Consider the following 26,729-nt stretch of genomic DNA (forward strand, 5'->3'; position numbering starts at 1 on the left):
CTCCATGTTGATCAGGCTGGTCTTGAACTCCTAAACTCAGGTGATCCACCCACCTCAGCCTCTCAAAGTGCTGGGTTTACATGCGTGAGCCACCGCGCCCGGCCATGAATCAACTTCTCATCAGATTTTACCACGAGATTGCAGCAATTCAGTCACAGCTTCAGGCTCTAGTTCTAATTCTAGTTCTTTTACTATTTCCTTCACATCTGCAGTGACTTCATCCAGGCTTAAACCCCTCAGAGTCATCCTTGAGGGTTGTAATCAGCTTCTTCCAAACTCCTGTTTATGCTGATATTTTGATCTTCTCCCATGAATCATGAATGTTCTTAATGGCACCTAGAATTGTGAATCTTTTCCAGAAGGTTTTCAATTTATATATTTTGTGAAGATCCATCAGAGGAATCACTATCTGTGGCAGCTATAACCTTACAAAAATTTCTTTCTTAAATAATAAGACTTGAAGTTTGAAATTATTCCTCGATCTGTGGGATACAGAACCAGGCATGAAAACAACCTTAATCTTATGTATCTCCATCAGAGCTCTTGGGTGACCAGGAACATTGTCAATGAGCAGTACTGTTTTGAAAGAAATCTTTTTTTCTGAGCAGTAGGTCTCAACAGTGGGCTTAAAATATTCAGTAAGACATACTGTAAACAGATGTGCTGTCATTCAGACTTTGTCATTCTATTTCTAGAGCACAGGCAGAGTAGTTTTTGCATAATTCTTAGGGACTCTAGGTTTTCAGAATGGTAAATGAGCATTGGCTTCACATTAAAGTCATCAGCTGCATTAGCCCCTACCAAGAGAGTCAGCCTGTCTTTTGAAGCTCTGAAGCTAGGCATTGACTTCTGCTCTTGAGCTTTGACAGTCTGAGATGGCACATTCTTCCAATATGAGGCTATTTTGTCTACATGGAAAATCTGTTGTTTAGTTTAATCACCTTCATCAATGATCTTAGCTAGATCTTCTGGATAAATTTCTGCAGCTTCTACATCAGCACTTGCTGCTTCACTTTGTATTTGTATGTTATGGAGGTGGCTTCTTTCCTTAAACAACTCATGAAGCAACCCCCGCTAACTTCCAGCTTTTCTTCTATAGCTTTCTGATCTCTTTCAGCCTTTGTAGAATTGAAGAGAGTTAAGCCCTTGCTCTGGATTAGGCTTTGGCTTAAAGGAATGTTGTGGCTGCTTTGGTCTTCTAGCTAAACCACTAAAACTCTCCCTATCAGCAATAAGGATGTTTTGCCTTCTTATCATTCATGTGTTCATTGGAGTAGCACTTTTAATTTCCTTCATGAACTTTTGCTTTGCATTCGTAACTTGGCCAACTGTTTGGCACAAGAGGCCTAGCTTCCTGCCTGATTTGGCTTTTGACTTTCGTCCCTCCCCCAAGCTAAATTATCTCTAACTTTTGATTTAAAAAGAGAGAAGTGTGATTCTTTCTTTCACTTGAATACTTAGAGGTTATTGAAAAGTTATTAATTGAACTAATTTCAATATTGGTATTGTCTCAGGGAATAAAGAGGGAAAAAAATGGGGAAATGGCTGGGCAGTGGAGCGGTCAGAATACACATATTTATCAATTAAATTTGCTTTCATGTATGAGTGTAGTTCATGGCACCCACAAACGATTACAAGAATAACATCAAAGATCACTGATTACAGGTCACCATAATAACATAATCATAAATGAAAAAGTTAGAAATATTGTTAGAATTACCAAATATCACACAGAGACATGCATGAGCACATGCTATTGGAAAAATGGCACCAATAGACTTGTTCAATGCAGAGTTGCCACAACCTCCAATTTGCAAAAGTTGCAGTGTCTGTGAAGCACGATAAAGTGGAGTACAATAAAGTGAGGTATGTCTCTAGTGTGTTTGCATACATTAAGTGGTGGAAGATGTTATTTAAGTTTTTAAAAAATAGCTATTTACCCTAGATAAATCAGTAAGAGATGAGTACAAGTATGTATTTACAAATTATTTTTATTTGTGCTCTCTATAAGAATTAAAAATTATATTTCAAGTATACACTGTATTGCTCTATAGCTATTAAAAATCATATTGTATAAAAATATTTCTCCAAATGGGGAAATACTCATGATATAGGAAGAAGTGAAAAAGTAGGTTATAAAACAATCTATAGTATAGTTTCCATTTTGTAAAATATATTTACACTTATGACAACGAAAAAAATCAGAGAGGATACATAATGAGTCGTTAGCTGTGGTTACATACACTCTGAGACCATGAGCTATTTTGATTTTTGAGAGGTGAGTGTGCTCCTTGGTGTTTTCAATTCTTTCCTACCATAAAATGCATTAATTCACTATTCAGTTTTTTTAAGTTCTAAGAAGTTAGGCACTTATTTATTTTAGGTGTTATACAGTCCATAGGGAAAATTTGAGATGAGTAACAGAATAAAAATAATATGGTTGCAGGCAAAGATGATAAATATGTGTAAGATGTTTTTGAATAGACAAAGCCTATTTTAGGAGTGATGAATTGTAGCAATTTATTGTAAAATGATAGATGTTTGAAATAGGGTGGTAGTGGTAGGAATTCAAAGGAAGGGATAGAAGTGAAACATTATGAAGGATAAATAGGCAGTATGTGGTGAAATGGCTCTGAGAGGTGAGAGAGAGAAGACTCTTCAGGACAAGTGCAATATTTCAACCTGCTTAGGATAATAAAGCCAATAAAAGATAGAGACAGCTTGTTTGGGGGGCTGGGATAAAAGGTTTCAATCCAGGCTTTTTTGGTTGGTTTTTGTATTTTTTGTATTTTTATTTTTTTACTTTTTATTTAGAAGTAAGAAAAGTTGCAAGAATGAAAAGAGTCCACATAACAAATACCTTTACCCATATTCACCTGTTGCTAATATTTTACATTTGCTTTATAATTTATTCTAGCTACATATGCATATATATGTATAATATTTTTTGAGCAATTTGAGGCTAAATTACATTTATCATGATTCTATACCCCCAAACACTTCAGTGTGGTATTTCCATGAAAGGGGATATTCTGTTATATAACCTTAGTAGAGTTATCAACTTTAGTAAATTTGATTGAATACTTCTATCTGATCCACCATTTATATGCCAGTTTTGTCAGTTGGCTCAAAGATACAATAGTGTGTTTATAGCACTTTTTCCCTCCAGCACAGGATCCAGCATAGGATTAGGTGTTGCCTTTAGTTGTCATGTTCCTTTAGTCTCCTTTAATCTGGAACATGTCTACAGCCTTTATCTTTTATGACTTTGACAGTTTTGAAGAATTTAAGCCCCCAACCTTGCTTTTTAAAAATTTGTCTGATATTTCCTTCTGATTAGAATTAGGTTATACCTTGTCATCCAGGTGATGTTTTGTCCTTGAATTATCATATCTGCAGGCACAGGATGTCCATCTCCCACTCATGGTGATGTAAATTTTGATCGCCAGGTCAAGGCATTGTCTAATTTTTCCTTTGTATAGGTACTGTTTTTCCTTTAAAAGCACTGACTAATCAGTGGGAAACAAATAGCTTGCTCTTCATCACTACCCCCAGATTTATTATCTATTGATGATTCTTGTATAGTCTAAACTTTATAAGATGAATGAAAAATCATCATTTTCCATCTTTGACATTCCTTCCACATTCGCCTGTCAACAGTAGACATTTTCTAATAAGCAGGAGCTTTTTCTTCTCTCCATCCATATATGCATCTCTTACCAGTTTATACTGGTCATGGAATCCACTGTTCTATTCAGTGGTTGATACTGTACCAAATCATTTTGGTACATAAACTGTCTCAGATTTAGCCAGTATGTTCTTGTATCATATCTCCACCATCTTTTTTTTAACATTTCCTTCATTTTTGGCATAAGTTATCCTAGGCACATCTTGTGCCTATTCTGACTAAGCTCTCAAATCACCCATTTTCCCAAGAAACTCCAGTTCTTTTTTAGTGGAAATAGTATTAAAGACCAAGTTCTGGGCATAGGTGTGCTCATTACTATTGAGATATCTTGGCTCTTGGCTCTTTCAATGAAGTGAACTTGGGGAAAAATACACCCATACACACACTCATACATACATATATATACACACACATATACACCTACATATGCATATATGCATATTTTAGAAATCATGAATTGATTCACTGATATCTCCAATTTTAAATCATTCCCATAGGTTTCTTACTTGCTCAATTCAGTTTTACATGGCTTCTGAATTTGAAATAATAAGGCAAAATGGTAGAGATGTTCAGCATGCAGTGGGGGAAGATAGAAAATCGAAATTCACATGACAGGGTGAAGCGCAGTGATTAAGATTAGGAAGCCATCCACACAGAGTAGGAGTAAATATATCTAGAGTTTGCCAAATCCAAAGGCAAGACTGTAAGAGAAAGATACTAAAAGAGAAAAGAGCAGAGGATGGCTCTGCATTTTGTGATACATTAAAAAGTTACAGTAAGAGAAGAAGGAGATAAGAATAGCCTGGGGAAAGAGATGTAGAGCATGAAGTCAAAGAAGTAGGGGAGCCAGTACTAGGGAGAGTCGTGGTGGTCAGGATTAGAAAGAATTCCAGCAGTCCAATACTGCAGAGTGGTCAAGGAAAATTGAAGACCGAGACTGGGCATTTGGATTTGATACTTGGTTACCAAAGGTTTTAAAATCTGGATTTAGGAACTCATTTGAGATTTTTTTTTTTTTTTTTTGAGAATATAACTTTAAAGTAAACAAGTCAGCTCACATTAATTAATGTTTAATGTTTTGGGAACATTTACGTTTAGCTTTTCTTAACCTTTTAAATGTGTTCACTAAATATTATTTTATTTCTAATTACATGCTAAGCAAGTTATACTATGTGTATAAAGTGCCCAAGTCTAGGAGGCATTGTAGACAGGCTATTTTTAGGGGAACTCATGTTTTTCTTTAAAAGTTCAGCTAGCATTTGGAATCGATATACAGTATAATATTTAAAAGAAAAACAACATATTTCCTCATCCCCCAAGAGGTTTCTTAAAATAGCATGTAATCTTACCTACAGTGCGAAATGCCTCAAATTTTATAAATTGGGTTGGATCTATCCCAGATTACCTGACCAAGAGAGTCCCCAAGAAAAACAAGGTGTGGTAAAGGTTATAGTAATGGTAATTAAGAAATTTGTGTTGTGCCTGCTGGGCCTCACTAAAAGCAATGACCCAGCCTGTGGCTACTGGCATCATTTTGACTGCTGAGACATGCTGTCTCTTAGAGAGAAGTCCAAACCAAATCTTTGCCCACTTTGAAAGCCAAGATATTCTCATTCCTTTCAGCCACAGAAAGGGCTGGTTTTTCTAATAGGATCATGTCTGTGTGACCTTGTTGATGTATCAACTTGTTTTCTATGCAGTATATAAACAACAAAGGGTTTAATTTTAGTTGCTTTTCTTCACAGAGTCGTGCAGTATTACAAATGTTAGAAGCTAGAGAGGATCTTTGAGGTTATCTGCTTTAAGCCCCTTCCTTTCCACAGGAAAACACCAAGGCTCAGAGAGATAAAATAGTGTGTCCATGGCCCCACAGCTGGAAAATGATAGAGCTTGAACTCAGGTTAACTGACCCTCCATGCAGGTCTGTAGCTGCACCATACATTACAGCATCTGTAGTCAACAGTAAAACTCACTGGGGTTATATATTATACCCTAGTGGAGAGCACATCTGTGGGATGACAAGCTGCCTTATGCTAGAGTTGCGCTGTGCTCAGCAGCAGTTGAGTAGCCAGCAGCCACAGGCAACCTCTATGGGCAATCTGAAGATAAAATCTTTACTGAATTGAATGGAATCTGTGGAGATCTTTGACAGGCTTCCCTTGAGGTGAAATCTTGTTTTGTTGAGTAGTTTAAGATGTTTTCTAGGGTGTAGCAGTTTGCAGAAGTGCTTTCTTCTTTCATGATGTGGCCCAGTTTGGAGATCAGGAAGATTTTGTCGTCCTTCACATTGCAAGACTTGAAGACTTGCAACTTAAAATGGTATATTTTTTTCTTTTCTTCCAATAGAGAACAATTCCACTCTAGCACTCAAGTATCTAATACTTTGGAGCATGTTGAACCTGTTTCCATTTCATCTGATTTCACTCAGCAATTATTTATAGAACTCTCTGTGAGGTAGGCGTAGGCACCATGCTAGGTACCATGAGGCTGACAAAGACGTCCTTTCTAAGTTGAGGCAGTGACAGAGGGCACAGCAGCCACTGCTGATGGTCCCTGCAGCAGCCTCATTGGGTGACACCTCTGGATTTCAGGGCCTCATATTTTCACAGCTTCACTGATAACCCTGAGAGGAATTGTCCCTCCCACTAAGATTCCCTTCTAGAAGATGAGTTTTTCCATGAGCATTTTAAAATGTTCTTCATTGCCTTGTTTGTTTTATTTTATTTTTTTCCAATATTTAAAAGAGCAGAAGAGAGGGCAAGGAGAAAGGAGAATATTTAAATCTGAAAAATGCACCGTCCACTTTAAATCTACTTTTGGGAAGATGATTGTAAGATATTCTGTACCCATTTAGGGATCTCCTGCCCTTCAGATACACATGCCTTAACTACCATCTTGCTAGAATAGAAGGTATTGTGTTTAGGCATCAAAGAAAGGAATTACACTGCGAAATTTTAGTGATAATTCTTTTATTGTAACCTTGATTTTCTTCCTCCTGCTAATCTTTTTAAGTGGTGTTAAAGGAAGCTTCCTGCTAGTCAGTAATATTCCTTCACAAGCACACGATCTTTTTCCTTATTTGGCACTGGAATTTCATCAGGCTGTATTAATCTGAGTGAAACACACTCTAGGAATATCTTTTTTTTCTTTTTCTTTTTTTTTTTTTTTTTTTGAGACAGAGTCTCACTCTGTCGCCCAGGCTGGAGTGCAGTGGCACCATCTGAGCTCACTGCAACCTCCACCACCCAGGTTCAAGTGATTTTCCTGCCTCAGCCTCCAGAGTAGCTGGGGCTACAGGTGTACACCACCACGCCCAGCTAATTTTTGTATTTTTAGTAGAGAAAGGATTTCACCATGTGGGCCAGGCTGGTCTCTGTTTTGTTTCTCTATTACTGTTATTAATAGACGCAAAGACTAAATATCAATAAAGGCCAAAACGAGTGAAGAAAGTGGCAGCCCTTTTATTTGCAAATATGCACGCACTCTCGGGCGAGGTTCACTGGTCGGCGGGAAAGGGCCAGGGAAGTTGCGCCGGCGCTCTCGGGTGAGGTTCTCCCGTCCACGAATGCGAGGGCCGAAGAAGTCATGCTGGGTCCTGCCGGCGGCAGACTTTTATGCATTGGTACTGAAAGGGGGAGGGCAGTGGGCAGGATAAGGGCATGATAGGGGCATCTCCATAGGCGTGGCCGGGTAAATTTCGATCTCTTCGGATTGACGTCAACTGGCGCATGCTTGGTTGATCTGCATCTTCCCAGGCTCGGGCTGCATTTTCTCACGTGTAGGAAAGTTGGTGAGGAAGAACCCGGAAGCAACATGGATTGTGCCTTCTTGTTCACCTTCCTCCATTTTGTTCCTTCTCCCTCACCCAAACAGTCTCGAACTGCTGACCTGAGGTGATCCACCCACCTCAGTCTCCCAAAGTGCTGGGATTACAGGTGTGAGCCACTGCACCCAGCCAGCAATATCTTTAGAATAGTAGTATAGTTAGGAACGTTGAGACCAGGTAACAAGGGATTTATTCAATGGGATGACAATTTTTATACACCGTGCCTGAAACAAATAAAGGTGATCAGTGTTTATGTTGCAGTATTCAAATACTCTGGGGCCAAACAGATAGGACTACCTTAAAAATGTTCTTGTACATGTGTGTTTGATCTTAAAGATGTTAGGGATGATAACATACCATTCTAGGTATATACATGACCAGACCTTAGGTTACTTAAGGGTAATGGAATGACCTTTGTGTCTTGGTGGCCTTCAGTGAATTCTGGGTGAGCTGTAGTAGTAACTGCCACTGCTGTAGTATCATGGAAAAAACACTGAACTTAAAACAGTTTCCTTACCTGTAACAAAGTGGACAACAATCTCACAGAGTTTGTGTGAGAATTAAAGGAGAAAATACTTGGAAAAGTGCTTTGAAATCTCCATAGCACTCTGCAAAAGGAAGGAAATGTGCTTGCGATCAGTATCATGGTGACATGGAGTAAGTTACTCCCCAGCTGTTCATGATACGGTCGTCCACAAAGAGCAAGTAGGTCACTTCACCAAACAGAATTCTGTATGTATTACAGAAACTCCCAGGCTGAGTCACCAAGTAAAATGAAGGGCAGTGTGCTCTATTTAAAATGTTCATTTCATTTTCGCATTCCATTCTTTACTAACAGAGTGGTTTCACTTCATTTCCAGTCACTTTCATTTTCAGGTTCTCAAGCTTCACTTAGTGTCAGTTGTGTTCCCACATTCAAACATGTGCCTTGTCTTCCTTGATCTTCTCTCTGAGGATGTTTCTCTGACTAATGTGCTGTGGTCAGAACAAGGGCATTGCTAAATGGTGCATTTCCTAGGTAGGCATGTCTAAAATCAGTAAGTGGCCTAGCTCAGAACATTCTATGTGACCCTTTCCCCTCCCCACCCAGTGCCTAGTGACTGATTTATCTGAATATAAGGCTACCTCCACTTTTAGTTCAAGGGCCTTGCTCCCTGTGTGCAAGAATCTCTCTAATTACATTGCCCTCCCTCCACCCGCTTTCCCCATTGAAATCAATGTTTGGAGAAGATAGACGAATGAAAAGAACATTTCAGGTCCTGTTTTTGTACCACCTTCACTATTGTAACACCTCTTTTGTATTGCCAACTGAATATGGTACACATGACTTTAAGCGGGAAAAAAGAAAAATAAAACATAAGAAAGTACGAGAGCTCCTGGCTTTCTTAAATGAATTAAAGGCCTTAGGCCAGATTGAATTATATTGTAGATTGTAGACTAGATACCTGGGGGAAGGTTACTCCACAACTTGGTTGGGAAATAAATTAATATATATAAAACCATCAGATAATATATCAGAGCAGGCCCAAAATGGCTGAATAGGAACAGCTCCAGCCTGAGCGACACAGAAGACGGGTGATTTCTGCATTTTCAACTGAGGTACTAGGTTCATCTCACTGGGGCGTGTCAGACAGTTGGTCCACAAGTGCAGCCCGACCAGCAAGAGCTGAAGCAGGGTGAGGCATCGCCTCACCTGGGAAGCGCAAGGGGGAAGGGAATTCCTTTTCCTAGCCAAAGGAAATTGAGACACACAACACCTGGAAAATCAGGTAATTCCCACCCTAATACTGTGCTTTACCAAGGGTCTTAGCAAACGGCACACCAGGAGATTATATCCCACACCTGGCCCAGAGGGTCCCACGCCCATGGAACCTCCCTCATTGCTAGCACAGCAGTCTGAGACCTAACTGCAAGGCGGCAGCGAGGCTGGGGGAGGGGCGCCTGCCATTGCTGAGGTTTAAGTAGGTAAACAAAGCCACCAGGAAGCTCGAATTGGATGGAGCCCACCACAGCTCAAGGAGGCCGGCCTGCCTCTGTAGACTCCTCCTCTGGGGACATGGCATAGCTAAACAAAAAGCAGCAGAAACCTCGGCAGAGGTAAATGCCCCTGTCTGACAACTTTGAAGAGAGCAGTGGATCTCCCAGCACGGAGGTTGAGATCTGAGAATGGACAGACTGCCTGCTCAAGTGGGTCCCTGACCCCTGAGTAGCCTAACTGGGAGACGTCCCCCACTAGGTGCAGACCGACACCTCACACCTCACACAGCTGGGTACACCCCTGAGACAAAACTTCCAGACAAAGAATCAGACAGCAACACTTGCTGTTCAGCAATATTCTATCTTCTGCAGCCTCCGCTGCTGATACCCAGGCAAACAGGGTCTGGAGTGGACCTCAAGCAAACTCCAACAGACGTATAGCTGAGGGTCCTGACTGTGAGAAGGAAAACTAACAAACAGAAAGGGCACCCACACCAAAGCCCCATCAGTACGTCACCATCATCAAAGACCAAAGACAGATAAAACCACAAAGATGGGGAAAAAGCAGTGCAGAAAAGCTGGAAATTCAGAAAATCAGAGCACATCTCCCCCTCCAAAGGAACGCAGCTCATCGCCAGCAACGGAACAAAGCTGGATGGAAAATGACTTTGATGAGTTGAGAGAAGAAGGCTTCAGTCGATCAAACTTCTCAGAGCTAAAGGAGGAACTACATAACCAGCGCAAAGAAACTAAAAACCTTGAAAAAAGAATGGATGAATGGATAACTAGAATAATCAATGCAGAGAATACCTTAAAAGAACTGATAGAGATGAAAACCATAACATGAGAACTACGTGACAAATGCACAAGCTTCAGTAACCAACTTGATCAACTGGAAGAAAGAGTATCAGTGATTGAAGATCAAATAAATGAAATGAAGCGAGAAGAGAAGTGTAGAGAAAAAAGAGTAAAAAGAAATGAACAAAGCCTCCAAGAAATATGGGATTATGTGAAAAGACCAAATCTACGTCTGATTGGTGTGCCTGAAAGTGACAGGGAAGATGGAACCAAGTTGGAAAACACTGCAGGATATCATCCAGGAGAACTTCCCCAACCTAGTAAGGCAGGCCAACATTCAAATTCAGGAAATACAGAGAATGCCACAAAGATACTCCTCGAGAAGAGCAATTCCAAGACACATAATTGTCAGATTCACCAAAGTTGAAATGAAGGAAAAAATGTTAAGGGCAGCCAGAGAGAAAGGTCAGGTTACCCACAAAGGGAAGCCCATCAGACTAACAGCAGATCTCTCAGCAGAAACTCTACAAGCCAGAAGAGAGTGGGGGCCAATATTCAACATTCTTAAAGAAAAGAATTTTAAACCCAGAATTTCATATCCAGCCAAACTAAGTTTCATAAGTGAAGGAGAAATAAAATCCTTTACAGATAAGCAAATGCTTAGAGATTTTGTCACCACCAGGCCTGCCTTACAAGAGACCCTGAAGGAGGCACTAAACATGGAATGGAACAACCAGTACCAGCTATTGCAAAAACATGCCAAAATGTAAAGACCATCGAGGCTAGGAAGAAACTGCATCAACTAATGAGAAAAATAACTCGTTCCAAAATTGACCACCTAGTTGGAAGTAAAGCACTCCTCAGCAAATGTAAAAGAACAGAAATTATAACAAACTATGTCTCAGACCACAGTGCAATCAAACTAGAACTCAGGATTAAGAAACTCAATCAAAATCACTCAACTACATGGAAACTGAACAACCTGCTCCTGAATGACTACTGGGTACATAACAAAATGAAGGCAGAAATAAAGATGTTCTTTGAAACCAATGAGAACAAAGATACAACATGGGGCAGAATCTCTGGGACACATTTAAAGCAGTGTGCAGAGGGAAATTTATAGCACTAAATGCCCACAAGAGAAAGCAGGAAAGATCTAAAATTGACACCCTAACATCACAATTAAAAGAACTAGAGAAGCAAGAGGAAACACATTCAAAAGCTAGCAGAAGGCAAGAAATAACTAAGATCAGAGCAAAACTGAAGGAGATAGAGACACAAAAAATCAATGAATCCAGGAGCTGGTTTTTTGAAAAGGTCAACAAAATTGATAGACTGCTAGCAAGACTAATAAGAAAAGCGAGAATAATCAAATAGATGCAATAAAAAATGACAAAGGAAATATCACCACTGACCCCACAGAAATACAAACTACCATCAGAGAATACTATAAACACCTCTACACAAATAAAGTAGAAAACCTAGAAGAAATTGATAATTTCCTGGACACTTACACTCTCCCAATACTAAACCAGGAAGAAGTTGAATCCCTGAATAGACCAATAGCAGGCTCTGAAATTGAGGCAATAATTAATAGCCTACCAACCAAAAAAAGTCCAGGACCAGATGGATTCACAGCCGAATTCTACCAGAGGTACAAGGAGGAGTTGGTACCATTCTTTCTGAAACTATTCCAATCAATAGAAAAAGAGGGAATCCTCCCTAACTCATTTTACGAGGCCAACATCATCCTGATACCAAAGCCTGACAGAGATACAACAAAAAAAGAGAATTTTAGACCAATATCCCTGATGAACATTGATGCAAAAATCCTCAATAAAATACTGGCAAACTGAATCCAGGAGCACATCAAAAAGCTTATCCACCATGATCAAGTGGGCTTCATCCCTGGGATGCAAGGCTGGTTCAACATTCGCAAATGAATAAACATAATCCATCATATAAACAGAACCAAAGACAAAAACCACATGATTATCTCAATAGATGCAGAAAAGGCCTTTAACAAAATTCAACAGCCCCTCATGCTAAAAACTCTCAATAAATTCAGTATTGATGGAACATATCTCAAAATAGTGAGAGCTATTTATGACAAACCCACAGCCAATATCATACTGAATGGGCAAAAACTGGAAGCATTCCCTTTGAAAACTGGCACAAGACAGGGATGCCCTCTCTCACCACTCCTATTCAACATAGTGTTGGAAGTTCTGGCCAGGGCAATTAGGCAAGAGAAAGAAATAAAGGGTATTCAGTTAGGAAAAAAAGTCAAATTGTCCCTGTTTGCAGATGACATGATTGTATATTTAGAAAACCCCATTTTCTCAGCCCATAATCTCCTTAAGCTGATAAGCAACTTCAGCAAAGTCTCAGGATACAAAATCAGTGTGCAAAAATCACAAGCATTCTTATACACCAGTAACAGACAGAGAGCCAAATCATGAATGAACTCCCATTCACAATAGCTTCAAAGAGAATAAAATACCTAGGAATCCAACTTATGAGGGATGTAAAGTACCTCTTCAAGGAGATCTGCAAACCACTGCTCAGTGAAATAAAAGAGGACACAAACAAATGGAAGAATATACCATGCTCATGGATAGGAATAATCAATATTGTGAAAATGGCCACACTGCCCAAGGTAATTTGTAGATTCAATGCCATCCCCATCAAGCTACCAATGACTTTCTTCACAGAATTGGAAAAAACTGCTTTAAAGTTCATATAGAACCAAAAAAGACCCCACATTGCCAAGAGAATCCTAAGCCAAAGGAACAAAGCTAGAGGCATCACGCTACCTGACTTCAAACTATACTACAAGGCTACAGTAACCAAAACAGCATGGTACTGGTACCAAAACAGAGATATAGACCAATGGAACAGAACAGAGTCCTCAGAAATAATACCACACATCTACAGCCATCTGATCTTTGACAAACCTGACAAAAACAAGAAATGTGGAAAGGATTCCCTATTTAATAAATGGTGCTGGGAAAATTGGCTAGCCATAAGTAGAAAGCTGAAACTGGATCCTTTCCTTACTCCTTATATGGAAATTAATTCAAGATGGATTAGAGACTTAAATGTTAGACCTAAAACCATAAAAGTCCTAGAAGAAAACCTAGGTAATACCATTCAGGACATAGGCATGGGCAAGGACTTCATGTCTAAAACACCAAAAGGAATGGCAACAAAAGCCAAAATTGACAAATGGGATCTAATTAAACTAAAGAACTTCTGCACAGCAAAAGAAACTACCATCGGAGTGAACAGGCAACCTACAGAATGGGAGAAAATTTTTGCAATCTACTCATCTGACAAAGGGCTAATATCCAGAACCTACAAAGAACTCAAACAAATTTACAAGAAAAAAACAAACAACCCCATCAAAAAGTGGGCAAAGGATATGAACAGACACTTCTCAGAAGAAGACATTCATATAGCCAACAGACACATGAAAAAATGCTCATCATCACTTGCCATCAGAGAAATGCAAATCAAAACCACAATGAGATACTATCTCACACCAGTTAGAATGGCAATCATTAAAAAATCAGGAAACAACAGGTGCTGGAGAGGATGTGGAGAAATAGGAACACTTTTACACTGTTGTTGGGACTGTAAACTAGTTCAACCATTGTAGAAGACAGTGTGGCTATTCCTCAAGGATCTAGAACTAGAAATACCATTTGACCCAGCCATCCCATTACTGGGGATATACCCAAAGGATTATAAGTCATGCTGCTATAAAGACACATGCACATGTATGTTTATTGTGGCACTATTCACAAAAGCAAAGATTTGGAATCAACCCAAATGTCCATCAGTGACAGACTGGACTAAGAAAATGTGGCACATATACACCGTGGAATACTATGCAGCCATTAAAAAGGATGAGTTCGTGTCCTTTGTAGGGACATGGATGCAGCTGGAAACCATCATTCTCAGCAAACTATCGCAAGAACAGAAAACCAAATACCGCATGTTCTCACTCATAGGTGGGAATTGAACAATGAGATCACTTGGACACAGGAAGGGGATAATCACACACCGGGTCCTGTTGTGGGGAGGGGGATGGGGAGGGGTAGTATTAGGAGATATACGTAATGTAAATGACTAGTTAATGGGTGCAGCACACCAACATGGCACATGTATACATATGTAACAAACCTGCATGTTGTGCACATGTACCTAGAACTTAAAGTATAATAAATATATACATATATGGTTTTGTTCTATAAAATAAATAAATATCTCTCTCTCTCTCTCTCTCTCTCTCTCTCTCTCTCAGAGCATAGTTGCAGAAAGTCACCTAAGGAAAGTCATTGTCTCTAGGCCAAAGACTGGCCTAGACGTGAGTAATGCACCAGTGTGTCAGAAAAGGGGTTGGTCGACATCTGAAGCACCCAGAGGTAAACACTCGTTGTGCCCTCTGCCCACAGTAACTGTCCATAGAAATGTGAATGTTGGCAGTCTTCAGAGTTTCAGTGTCACTGACAACAGTCCTTCTTTGTTGGAAATTCAGTTTAACTTTCAAGTTCTGTAGCAAATGCCTCCTATTCTGATGTCTTGTGTTTACAGTTTGCCTTTGTAAGTAGAACCCTCCAAAGGGAAAAATGCTGTGGTCAGATTGTTATGGTCTGTATGACAGATACATAACTGTTGTAAATCAACACTTTGGCATTCTTGTTTGCTCCACCAGTTTATTGTGAACTTCATCACGGGGAGGCATCATGCCTAAGTCTGTACAACTCTGGAATACTGACAAGGTCAAGTTTCTGTGCCTGCAAGGCTGGGACTGGACCCAACCTGTACAGTTCATATAACGAAATAGTGCCATTTAGTAAAAAAGGGAGATAATATGGCACTTGGTTGGAAGTTTGGGCTTTAGAATCTGATTGAACTGGGTTTGAATACTAGGTCAGCCACTTACATACTGTATGACCTTAGCCCCCCCACAAAAAGGATATTATCATAACACGGACCTCAAAGGGTTGTTTCGAGAATTAAATTAGACAATCCATGTAAAATACTTGGCTCAGAGCCTTACATAGAGCTGTTAGCAGCAGCAACAACAGCAGCACCAGCAGCAAGGTAGATACCATCATATGTGTCCTTTGGGTGGTCAACAATTTGCTGAACAATTTGGACTGGTTTAGAACTCTCCTAGGTCACTACTGGGGACTTTCCATTGGAACCACAGCACTGGGTAGTGACAGAATTTGCCAGTGTAATCACATCATTTATGAGAAATGATTGTAATGGGGTTTGGTGTCATAGTAATGGAAAATGGCGCTAGACACTATCCTAATTTTGAAAAAATGGAGTGAAGAAGAAGACATGTTCCAGAATGCGCAAGACATTGATCTTCAGCAAATTTTTAGAGTGGATCACTGAATGATTACGTGTGAGAAAAATGTGATTATTAGGAGTCAAGATGAGCTCATTGAAAACAAAACATTCTTATTTCTAACATCCTTAGAGTCTTTCACAGTTCGTCTTACTGGTTATGGAAGTGTCAAGGGATAGATTTTTATTTCTGAGAGGAGTTTGGCTAAGATTTTTATGATACTCTTGTTGTCTTGTTCAGGTTGAGTAGATTCATAGCTGGTTGAACAGATGTCCGCTGGCAGTTTTGAGCTGATGGATGGACTAATGTCTATTTGGAGAGGGGTCCTCAGGGTCAGCCTCAGGAACTTGTCTACTGATGCTGTTCTGTCCAATTTTCTCATTAAAAATTTCTGACAAAAGCACAAATAATGTGCTTTTGCAACAAGTGAGATAGGATTTTTTAAAGATCTGTGTAGGCTGATGGGTGGATTTGCTAATAACAACCACATATAGCATTTATTGATTACTATGTGCCAGGCAAAATGCTAAATGTGTTGTATGAATTCTCTCATTTAATCCTCACAATGACCCTCTGAGGTGTATACTAGTAATATTCCATTCTATAGGTGGATGTAGAGGCACAGATATGTTAAGTCATTTACTCAAGTCCCACAGCCAATAAGAGGCACAGATAGCACAGGAACCATTTGTCTATCACCAAAGCCCATGCTCTTAACTGCTGTATTATGCTCCTAGAACCAGTGAGTCAGAATTTTACACAGATTAATGTAAAGTCCTAAGCTGAGGTTAACAAAGTAGTATGTTAAGTCTTGAAGGAGGAAGCTTGGGTTGATAGCAAGTAATAAAGAAAAGATTTAGGGACATTAGTTCATAGGAAACTCAATGTGATTCAATACTAACACATACCTACTTTTAAAAAAGAACAACTAATAGGAGGGTGCGTTATTAGAATATAGCATCATGGATCATGGTGGCAGTAGTTCTTCCTGTAAGAGTTCATGTCCAGGGTACTAGGTCAGGTCAGTCGTTAAGGGGGTCCTTGACCATTATAATCAGGAGAATAAGAGGTCTGGATTAACATCATAAGAGGAAAAATGGTGAACTAATGTCAGCCTGGAAAAGAGAAAAACCAAAGAGGAATATGAAGACAACCTTCAAATATTAACATAGTTATATGATGAGAAAGAGTAGATGCCATTGGTGTCTAAGAGAGTAAAAAATCACTTCTTCTCATTCCCTGTTGAGACATGGACTCTGGCATCAGATTTATGGAGAACAAAATGTCAGCTTTATTCCAGTAAAACCATGTTAGAGAATGTGTCCTGATCTGTGGCTACAGTCAGGCCTTTTATACCCTTCCCTAGTTAAACACACTCTCAGAGTCAGGTAAGGCCCTGGACACCTGTTCTTTCCAGGAGCAGGGCAGTTCTTGTGTGAAGGAAAAGGAGAAAGTGTGCATCCTGAAGCCAGGGATGCACCTGACTTCTCGACTGTGAAAGAGAGAGGAGGGAACCTAGTTCATACGTGCAGAAAAATTCTTCTTGGAATCCTTGAAGAGGGCTGGAAGAAAAAAAAAAAAAGATCAAAATGTTACCCTAGCAGGAGGCCAGTCATGGAAACCTTAGGCAGGGGAATTGTGTTACTCCTGATACTTACCAACCTTAACTTCAGTGGGGCAACCAAGCCAATGGAGCACTCTTATCCCTGAAGTGTTTGGCCTCTGTACAGAATGGTGCGAAAAAGAGTCTTCTAACATTGGGAGGTGGGGAGAGAGATGTCTAGATGACTTCTACGGCCCCCACTCCCTAAGATTCTTTTGAAATCAGTTAAGACACGCATTGGTAAATAACAAAAACTCCAAGTAAAGCACGCCAGTATTTTAAAGGCTTATTTTTTTGAGCAATGAGAGATGATCAGTGTTCTAAGTGCTATGGTTCATCATGTTCTGGAGGTGGCTTTGTTCCAACTGTTTGTTCACCAGTGTTTTGAGTTAAAGGGAATTACAGTGTACAAATTTATGCACATGGCACTTCACAGAATAGAAGAGGCCAACTTCTGGCCTCTTACATCCACATGCAACAAATATAGCTCATGTCCTTCCCCCAGGACTCAATTTGTAAGCCTCTTTATTGCATTGTGCTATAGTAAAAAAAATTCCCAGTTTTGTGGGCAATCTGTGAAACCAGCCTTCCTTTATTTCAACTTTGTTGTTTTGCCTTTATACTGTGAATTAAATGAATCCTTGGGGGTTCTAATTATATTATGGAAAAAAGAACTTGATGTTCTGAGAAGCTGAAGAACAATTTGTTTTCCTCCACTAGATATTTAGGACTTTTAGGATTTAGTTATCATTTTCAAAAAACTTGAAGAAGATTAATTATCCCCATTGCCTCAAATGACAAAGATAGTATGTTCAATTCTCTCCTGAGTTATCATCATAATAACCTTATATTCTTAATATGGCCTTTTATATTTTACAAAGTTTCTCAATAGGGAATGAGAAGAAAGTGATGTTTTACTCTCTTAGACACCAATGGCGTCTACTCTCTCTCATCATGCAACTATCTTAATATTTAAGGTTGTGTTTATCTTCCTCTTCGGTTTTTCTCTTTTCTCTTTTACCACAGTAATCATCACAAATAATCATGTTTGGAAGATAGAGAAGAGGAAGCAAGACAGATACCCATTTCAGAAATAAGGAGAATGGAACTCACAGAGTGGTGGTGGGAATAATTAAGAAATGTTTTCTGAGCACCAATCTGTTCCAACTACCTTAATCCTTATAATAGTTCCAGGAGTTAGGTGCTATTATCCCCATTTTGAAATGAGGAAGCTGTGGCTCAAAGTGTTACTTGCGCAAGGTCACGCAGTAGTGAGTAGAAGAACCAAGATTAGACCCAGGCTTTCTGGTTCTGAAATCCATACTGTTAATCACTAGGTTGTTACCACTGGAGAGGTTATGAACCTGCCCAAAGCCACTGGCTGCCTAGTAACTGAGGCAGGGCCAGAACCTGTGTCTTTAGACTGCCTAGCACATCTTCTAGATCCTGTAGCTGCTTCACTGGTTTTCATTAACTTTGGGGTTTTTCAGTACAAAAAGAGGAAACGAATGAAAGCTGAGCCAAATTTTGCTTTTGTAACATAGTGGAACTTACTCAGTACCAAGGATAATCTGAGGCTCTTATGGGATTTTTTTAAGTGCCCAGTGTTGTTCATATTCAGTTTATTCTTCACCATCACCACCAGTAAATGCAGGTGGTTCTTGTCTGATAGTGATTCACATGTGGGCTTATGCCAGGTACACCTATTTTACTACTTTTGGCATTTATAAGGGCAATATGTATCTCAACTAATTTGGGAGAAATAAGTTCTCATATTAACTGTAGCAGAAAAACAAATGGGAAAGTCAGTGAGGTTCAATGGAAAGAGCTCAGCCTTTGGCATCAGCCCAAGCAGAGTTAGAAATCCCAGCTCAGTCTCTTCCCAAAAGAGAGACTTTAAGTGAGTTACTGAAGCTCTCTAAAACCTGTTTCTGCATTTTAAACTGGAGATAACATTTGACTCGTGCTTTTGTTAGAGAGAACAAATGAAAACGGTCGTTAAGTGTGTTTATTGGCAGTGAACTGTATGGTAGGTGCTGTGCTTGTGTTTGCTTCACTTAATCCTCATGACAGCCCTAGGAGACAGGTCTTATTATCACCTTCTGACAGATAAGGAAATTGAATCTTAAGGACATGTGATAACTTTTCTAAAGTGAACTCTATCTTGATGTGTTGGAAAAGACTGTAACAAATCAAATATATCATTTCAGTTTCTCCAAAACCTTGAAATATCTTTAAGTCTCCCTGAAAGATTTCCCAAATAAGGCTGTCAAGGTCTTCTTAAAGAATCCCATCTAAGTTCTGCTATCCCAGTGGTTCCTTTATCTTTTTATTTCTTGCCATAAAATTAAATCTAGAATTACAAAGAAGTATTTCAAAGTGTATATAATATTCCTCTGTTTTATGGATTTACATATCACCTCCTCCATCAGCAGGGATTAAGAGGGGTGTAAATACTTGGATAAGGCTCTTTTCCTTGGACTTCCTCACCTCCATCAACAGTGGTCAAGAGGAGCCTGGACAGTAATCCCTCTCTGACCCCTCTCTCAGCCTAATCACCACTGTTTGCCTCAAACAATCTCGTGAGGCCTCTGATCAATGTTGAGATTAGTCACAGTAAGAAGTCTGACTTGCAGGAAACCTTTTATCTCCGAAACTCTAATTCTTCTATTCCATTTCTCCTCAAGTCCTGTGTCCTCTGGAATTCAGAATCTGTCATTGGCAAGATCTCCTGTGTTCTCAACCTCTTCTCAGAACAGTCCTTTCACCTTCCCACTCTAAACTGAACTGTGGCTGTCACCTAAGGATGGTGCCTCACCTGCTGCCCTCCTAAATGGTGGTAATGTTATCTTCCCCAGTCTCCTATGACAAGGCCTGGAGGTGGGCTACGTGTCCTCTTTCTTGTTCGCCACTGCTGCTTTCATATCATTCTTCATCTCCCCTTCTCTAAATCCAACCCCCCGCCCACTTAAAATCTCATGTTATCAATTATGTATAGACCTCTGTGAGCTTAATCCTACACAATGTAAAGGCATATCTTTCTGGCCAATCAATATGGAATTTATGGCTCTTTTATAAAGAAAGTGGATAACAGCCTCTTGATCAAGAACATAACTGCTTTTTTCATTAGTCAGTACTCTATGATGAGGGTGCACAGTCCAGGGGAAGTGGGTTCAGGCCCATCAGACTGACTGAGAGTTGAGGTCTTCACCCACTCAGAGTCAAGAATTGTGGTATGGGAGGAAGCACTGTGTGAAGCATCCTACAGGGGTCTGTTCTGAACACTGAAAATGGACAGTCCCTGTCCCAGAGTGGCATTCTCAAGATTTTTTTCTTGATGGCACTTGTGTGGCTATGGGCCAAATTAAATTTAATATAAGCCTAACTTTCATAGTCTTTGTAGAGGAATGAAACCAGAAGAATTTGGAGCAGAGAGTCGGGCACTCATGTAAAATATTTTTCTAAAACAGAGGAAGTCATGGAAGACTCAGGGTCTAGATTATAAAGTGTTTGTTACTTAACTTTGGAAGGACAACTTTGTATAATTTAGCAAAGCTTTCTTGTTTAAGATTAGTCTCTAATAAGTAAGACGGCCTCGTTGGATTTCTTCATAATTCTCAGTAGTTTCCAGAAGTCAGAACTATTCCTTATCTGTCAGTAACAGGTCTTTAGATTATAGACCTAGTGGGGATATAACTTTAATGTTGTACAGTTAAATCAACTTCACACTATTTACAAGACATGTCATACAACACTGAAAACAAGAAATTAGAGTATGTGGAAACTATGCTACTAAAATTAAGCAGCATAAGGAAAATTAATGAAAGCCTGTAAGTCACAGCTTGACTTCTGTTTCAGCAGCTGACCCAGAGGCAATGAAGCCAAAAACAATTTTAAGACCTGTTCTGTTCTGACTTGTAAAGATTACAAGTTAACCCCTTACCCTTATCCCCTTTCCAAGTGAGTATCAGGGGTTAGGAAAAAGATATAATATTGCCTGGCTCATTTCTGGTCAAACTTTAATTCTGGCTTCAGCAAGGCAAGATGCCTACTTTTTGTTAAGTATCATTGGCAGTTGGCAGTACATTTCATTAAGAGTTCATGTGACTGTCAGTAGTATTTTTGATACTCTGAGGATGGGCACTAGAGAAATATGTGCTATATGTGCTTGTTGAAAAGCCTGCTGATCTCTATGTGATAATTTAATTTTGCTATTACCTGAATGTAAGTGCTATTGATATGGCATTAGCATTCATTTCATAGCTATTTAATCAAGAGACAGAAACTTCAAATGCATAATTATGATATCAATATATGAGTCTTTCCTTAGAGATGAAAAACATATAGTTAAAAACTGTGGAAAACCGCCTTGCTTATATCAGAAAACTTATACATCTCTGTTGAAAAAATAGGCAACTGAAATAGTTTACAACATAATCTAAAAGGATGAATTTGTGGAATTTTCAGTATAACTGGAAGATATGATGTATTAGATAGAGGGGAGAGTGTACATATATTATCAAGCTACAATGTTGCAACCTGACACTATTAGATATAATAGATTATGCAGCCAAAAATGTAGTCATGGACAGCGATAGGGGAGCAGGAATGGTTCGGTAAAGTACCAAGTCTGGTGACAGGACAATGGGAAAATGTCTGCAGCCTGATGAACTGGGTAGTTGGATATAAGTCTAAAAGTAGAGATACTTTCATATTTAGGGAAAACCTGCAAAATACTGAAAAGATTAATAAAGAGAAAGGGAAGGTCTAAATAGCTAAAACTCCCGGCAGAGCAGGTAGCTGACAGAGCACCATAATCTTGTGTATCAAAGCTTCTCAGTTCCTTCGGAACAGGAGAATTTGATAATTTTTTTCTCCCATGAGGATGCTCTATGAAGGAAACCACTAGGCAATTGGAATTATTTTACAGCGATTTACTTTAACATTAACTTGGTAGACTTCATCTGTTCCATAGCATTTATTTTCTTTTATCCCATTCAATTGCATCCTCTCTATAAGATTAATGCACTCTTGAAAGTGTCACCTCCTAGCCAGTGGCCAACCAACACAAAACCAGTGCATTAAACAAAAACACAACCAAGGACCCTCACAGAGTCCACTTCACTCCCTGCTACCGCCACTGGAGCAGGTACTGGTATCCTCGGCTGTGAGACCTGAAGACAGATCACATCACAGGATGCTTTGCAGACACTCACCAGTACCAACCCAGAGCCCAGGAGCTCCACTAGATGGCTAGGCCCAGAAGAGCCAAAACAATCACTAGAGTTTGGCTCTCAGGAAACCCTATTCCTAGGGGAACACCACCTCAGGGGGGAGCACCCCGTGTGACCAAAGAATCTAGACAGCAGTCCTTGAATCCCAGATCTTACCTCTGACATAGTCTACCCAAATGAGAAGGAACTAGAGAAACAATTCTGGTAATATGACAAAATGAGGTTCTTTAACACCACCAAAAGATCATACTGGCTCACCAGCAATTGATTCAAACCAAGATGAAATCTCTGAATTGCCAGAATAATAACTGTAATAATTCAGAAAGTGAATTATTCAGCTAATCAAGGAGGCACCAGAGAAAGGTGAAGTCCAACTTAAAGAAATCAAAAACATGATACAGCATATGAAAGGAAAATTCTTCAGTGAAATAAATGGCATAAATAAAAAACAATCACAACATCTGGAAATCAAGAACACAGAGAAATGAAGTCTCAGCAACAGAATCAAACAAGCAGAAAAAAGAACTTCAGAGCTCAAAGACAAGGTTTTCAAATTAACCCAATTCGTCAAAGACAAAGAAAAATGAATTTTTAAAAATGAACAAAGCCTCCAAGAAATTTAGTACTATGTTAAGCATCCAAACCTAAGAATAATTGGTGTTCCCAAGAAAGAAGAGAAATCTAAAAGTGTAGAAAACATATTTGAGGGAATAATTGAGGAAAACCTACCTGGCCTTGCTAGAAATCTAGACATCCAAATATAAGAAGCTCAAAGAAAACCTGGGAAATTCATCACAAAAAGATCATTACCTAGGCACATTGTCATCAGGTTATCTAAAGTCAAAACAAAGGAAAGAATCTTAAGAACTGTGAGGCAAAAGTATCAGGTAACCTATAAAGGAAAACAGATTAACAGCAGATTTCTCAGCAGAAACCCTATAAGCTAGAAGGGATTGGGGTCCTATTTTTAACCTCCTTAAATAAAACAATTATCAGCCAAGAATTTTGTATCCAGTGAAATAAGCTTCTTAAATGAAGGAAAGATGCAGTCTCCTCCAGACAAACAAATGCTGACAGAATTAGCCACTACCAAGCCAGCACTACAAGAGCTGCTAAAAGGAGCTCTAAATCCTAAAACAAATCCTCAAAATACACCAAATAGAACCTCCTTAAGTCATGAATCTTACAGGACCTATATAAAAACACAATTAAAAAAAAGTCAAAGTATTCAGGCAACAAATAGCACAATGAATAGAATAGTACCTCACATCTCTATACTAACATTGCATATAAAGGGCCTAAATCCTCCACTTAAAAGTTATAGAATGGCAGAATGGATAAGAATTCACCAACCAAGTTTCTGCTGTCTTCAGGATACTCACCTAACATAAGGACTCACATAAACTTAAGATAAAGGGGTGGAAAAAGACATTTTATGCACGTGGACACCAAAGACAAGCAGAAGCAGCTATTCTTATATGAGAGAAAACAAACTTTAAAGCTACAGCAGTTAAAAAAGACAAAGAGGGACATTATATAATGATAAAAGGACTAGTGTAACAGGCAAATATCACAATTCTAAATATATATGCACCTAACATTGGAGCTCCTAAATTTATAGAAGTATTACTACTTGACCTAAGAAATGAGATAGACGACAGCATAATAATAGTGGGGGACTTCAGCACTCCACTGGCAGCACTGGACAGGTCAACAGGACAGAAAATCAAGAAACAAACAATGGACTTAAACTATACCCTAACACAAATGGACTTAACAGATATCTACAGAACATTCTACCCAACAACTGCAGAATATGCAATCTATTCATCAGCACATGGAACTTTCTCCAAGATAGACCATATGACAGGCCACAAAACAAGTCTTAATACATTTAAGAAAATCAAAATTATATCAAGTACTCCCTCAGACCACAGTGGAATAAAATTAGAAATCATCTCCAAAAGGAACCCTCAAAACTATGCATATACATGGAAATTAACTTGCCTGCTTCTGAATGATCATTGGGTCAACAATGAAATCAAGATGGAAATTTAAAAATTCTTTGAACCATACAATAATGACACAACCTATCAAAACCTCTGGGATACAGCAAAAGCAGTGCTAAGAAGAAAATTCATAACATTAAATGCCTACATCAAAAAGTCTGAAAAAGCACAAATAGACAATCTAAGGTCACACCTCATAGAACTGGAGAAACAAGAATGATCTAAACCGAAACCCATTAAAAGAAAAGAAATAACAAAGATCAGAGCAGAACTAATGAAATTGAAACAAAAAGATACAAAAGATAAATAAAACAAAATCTGCTTATTTGAAAAGATAAATATTAATAAAGTTGATAGAACATTAGTGAGATTAACCAAGAAAACAAGAGAGAAGGTCCAAATAAGCTCACTTAGAAATGAAACAGGAGATATTACAATTGATACCACAGAAATACATAAGATTATTTAAGACCACTATGAACACCTTTATGCACATAAACTAGAAAACCTAGAAGAGATGGATAAATTCCCAAAAATATACCACCTTCCTAGATTAAACCAGGAAGATATAGAATCTCTGAACAGACCAGTAACAAGCAGCAAGATTGAAATGGTGATAAAAAAAAAAATTGCCAACAACAAAAAAAAGTTCAGGACCAGACAGATTCACAGCTGAATTCTATCAGACTTTCAAAGAAGAACTGGTACCAATCCTATTGACACTATTCCAAAAGACAGAGAAAGAGGGAATCCTCCCTAAATCATTATATGAAGCCAGTATCACCCTAATACCAAAACCAGGGAAGGACATAACAAAAAAAGAAAACTACAGACCAATATCCCTGATGAACATAGATGCAAAAATCTTCAACAAAATACTAGTGAACTGAATCCAACAGCATATCAAAAAGATAGTCCACTGTGATTAAGTGGGTTTTGGATGCAGGGATGGTTTAACATATGTCAGTCAATAAATGTGATATACCACGTAAACAGAATTAAAATAAAAAATCACATGATCACCTCCAGAGACAAAGAAAAAGCATTTGACAAAATCTAGCATCCCTTTATGATTAATACCCTCAGCAAAATCGACATAGAAGAGACATACCTTAACGTAATATAAGCCATCTATGACACACCGACAGCCAACATTATACTGAACACGGATAAGTTGAAAGCATCCCTCATGAGAACTGGAACAAGACAAAGATGCCCACTTTCACCGCTTCTATTCAGCATAGTACTGGAAGTCCTAGCCAGAGCAGTTAGACAAGAGAAAGAAATAAATGGCATCCGAATCAGTAAAGAGGAAGTCAGACTGTTGCTATTTGCAAATGATATAATGGTATAACTAGAAAACCCAAAAAGACTCATTCAAAAAACTCTTGGAACTGATAAATGAATTCAGCAAAGTTTCAGGATACAAAATTAACATACACAAATCAGTAGCTCTGCTATACACCAACAGCAGCCAAGCTGAGAATCAAATCAAGAACTCAACCCTGGCCAAGCATGGTGGCTCACGCCTGTAATCCCAGCACTTTGGGAGGCCGAGGCAGGCGGATCATGAGGTCAGGAGATCGAGACCATCCTGGCCAACATGGTGAAACCTCATCTCTACTAAAAATACAAAAATTAGCTGGGCGTGGTGGTGCACACCTGTAGTCCCAGCTACTTGAGAAGCTGAGGCAGGAGAATCACTTGAACTTGGGAGGCAGAGGTTGTAGTGAACCAAGATCGTGCCACTGCACTCAATATGTGAAAATAACCATACTGTCAAAAGCCCTCTGCAAATTGCAATTCCCATTAAAATACCACCAACATTCTTCACAGAACTAGAAAAAACAATCCTGAAATTCACGTGGAACCAAAAAAGAGCCTGTGTAGTCAAAGTAATACTAAGCAAAAAGGACAAATCTGGAGGCATCACATTACCCAACTTCAAACTATATTATACGGGCATAGTCACCAAGAGAGCATGGTACTGGTATAAAATAGACACATAGACCAATGGAACAGAATAGAGAACCCAGAAATAAAGCCAAATACTTAACAGCCAACTGATCTTTGACAAAGCAAACAAAAACATAAATGGGGAAAGGACACCCTATTCAACAAATGGTGCTGGGATAATTGGCTAGCCACATGTAGGAGAATGAAACTGGATCCTAATCTCTTTTTTTTTTTTTTTTTTTTTTTTTTTTTTGGAAGGGGTGTCCCCCT

General features: G+C 39.0%; 1 protein-coding gene across 9 annotated transcripts in view; it reads left to right on the plus strand.

Annotated features, from left to right (window-relative positions):
• Nucleotides 1–26,729, plus strand: part of RAD51B (RAD51 paralog B) — an 848,991-nt gene that overhangs the window by 361,335 nt on the left and 460,927 nt on the right. The gene's annotated exons all lie outside the window — the stretch shown is intronic.

Source organism: Theropithecus gelada, chromosome 7b (assembly GCF_003255815.1).
Source record: "Theropithecus gelada isolate Dixy chromosome 7b, Tgel_1.0, whole genome shotgun sequence".
NCBI lineage: Eukaryota > Metazoa > Chordata > Mammalia > Primates > Cercopithecidae > Theropithecus > Theropithecus gelada.